This window comes from Crotalus tigris, unplaced genomic scaffold (genome assembly GCF_016545835.1).
Source record: "Crotalus tigris isolate CLP2741 ecotype Arizona unplaced genomic scaffold, ASM1654583v1 scf7180000018656.1905471916:244674, whole genome shotgun sequence".
In the NCBI taxonomy this organism is placed as follows: domain Eukaryota; kingdom Metazoa; phylum Chordata; class Lepidosauria; order Squamata; family Viperidae; genus Crotalus; species Crotalus tigris.
In genome coordinates, this window is record NW_024097129.1 from 29,855 (window position 1) to 32,276 (window position 2,422).

Genomic DNA, 2,422 nt, shown 5'->3' on the forward strand with positions numbered 1-2,422 from the left:
AATTTTATGACCTGTGGACTTCAATTCCCAGAATTTCTGAGGCAATTATGCTGGCTCAAGAATGCTGGGAGTTATTTATTTATGAGACTTATATACCGCTTTAAGTGCGAGCACTCTCTAAGCGGTGTACACCAGTAAGCAATGTATATATATATATTTACATTGCCCCCAACAATCTGGGTCCTCATTTGACCTACCCCGGAAGGATGGAAGGCTGAGTCAACCTTGAGCCGGTGAGATTTGAACCGCTGACCTGCTGAACACAGTCAGCTAAAGTGGCCTGCAGTACTGCACCTCTAACTGCACTCTAACTGCTGCGCCACCTCGGCTTATCAATCAGAATCCAGCTGGGAGGGACCTCAGAGGTCCTCTAGTCCAACCCTCTGCTCAAGCAGGCAACCCTATACCAGGGCTCTCCAACCTTGGCAACTTTAAGACCTGTGGACTTCAACTCCCAGAATTCCCCAGGCAGCATGGCTGGCCAGGGAATTCTGGGAGTTGAAATCCACAAGTCTTAAAGTTGCCAAGGTTGGGTTCCCCTGCCCTATACCATTCCAGACAAGTGGCTGTCCATCTTCTTCCTCAAAACCTCCAGTGATGGAGCGCCCACAACGTCTGGTGGCAAGCCGTTCCACTGGTTGATTGTCCTCACTGTTAGGAAGTTTCTGGTCATAAAATTGCTGTCGTTGCCCACCCCTGCCATAGGGTCTGGCTCGATTCACACAAGCCTTTTTCCTGTCCACATACACACACAGTTGCAGAAAGTACCTTGCTAAGACCCTCCGAGTTCCCCCAGACATGGGGGGGAGGGCAAGACCCCCTCTCCAACAGAATCAAAATGGGGGGGCAATCTATCCAAAGCAGTGGTTTTTTTCAGTGTTGGACCCTTTTAAGATGGGGGGGGGGAAACAGCAGGACTAACAGATTCTGTAACAGCTTTGTTTCTATGCCATCTGTCTAGTAAACTTGCAAGATTTCCTTTTCTCGCCATGTAATAATAATAAAGTTGGAAGGGACCTTGGAGGTCATCTAGTCCAACCCCCTGCTCAGGCAGGAGACCCTATACCATTTCGGACAAATGGCTGTCGAGTCTCTTCTTAAAAACTTCCAGTGTTGGAGCATTCACCGCTTCTGGAGGCAGGTAGTTCCACTGGTTCTCACTGTCAGGAAGTTTCTCCTTAGTTCTAGGCTGCTTCTCTTTTTAGTATTATGTATACATCCGAACTAGACGGTGTTGTTACTCTGTCATAGAATATATGTGAGTATATGCAATTTTCTGGGAAGGGGGTCATATTTATGTTGTGTATATCGGAGGTGGTGACTCTTTGAGAGCTGTACGCAGCAAAATTTCATTTTAATGTATGCCGATTAGTGTACAATCAAAGCAACAGTAAAGTTCTTCTAAGTTCTCTAAGACTCCGACTTGCCCAGCTGGCTAGGGGATTCTGGGAGCTGTAGTCCACCAATGGCTGGCTAGGGGATTCTGGGAGCTGTAGTCCACCAATGGCTGGCTAGGGGATTCTGGGAGCTGTAGTCCACCAATGGCTGGCTAGGGAATTCTGGGAGCTGTAATCCACCAATGGCTGGCTAGGGGATTCTGGGAGCTGTAGTCCACCAATGGCTGGCTAGGGGATTCTGGGAGCTGTAGTCCACCAATGGCTGGCTAGGAGATTCTGGGAGCTGTAGTCCACCAATGGCTGGCTAGGGGATTCTGGGAGCTGGAGTCCCCCCATCTGAAAGCTGGGAAAAAAAGAAAGAAAAATCCCTGATCCAAAGCGGGTTATTGGGCCTCCCTGCAGGCTTTCGCAGGACGCCCCTTGCTTGCTTGATCGCCCTTTCGGGAAGAGGGGGCTTCCTCGACCCCGCCGCGAAAGAGAAGGCCGGAGTGACAGAAACTGCGTCTTCCGCCACGCTGGCTCTGCTGCGATCCTTAAATACGAGTCAAGGTTCCAGTCCTCACGTTCCTGAATATACAGAGTCAGTTGGACGCTTTCCAGGCAAGAGGCACGCCGAGCAACAGTTTTACCTCAGAGTTCGCGCCTTTTTTTTCCGTCGGCCGGCGTTGCTTCCGGTCAGAGTCCCGCCCTCGTCTCCCATGTCCGGCAGCTCTTAGCCCTCATTGGCTGAAGCGGGAGTCAATCGCGTAGCCCGGGGCGGGCGGCGGGGAGCTGAGGGGATGAAGCCCTAAGGGAAAATTCTTTCCACGGAGAAAACATTTACTCCTTTTTCTTCTTCCGCGGCTCATGAGAGGTTAATTAAAAAGGATCCCCTGAGGAAACCCGGCTAACATGTTTTTCCCGCGCTGAGGGAGGGAGGGGGAGGAGGGGAAGCGCCTTTCCCGCGCTTTTCCAGCCTCGGAAGGCCCGCCCCCTCGGCCACTTTTATCCGCGTAGGGCAATTCCTAGAGCGGCGGCGTGAAGAA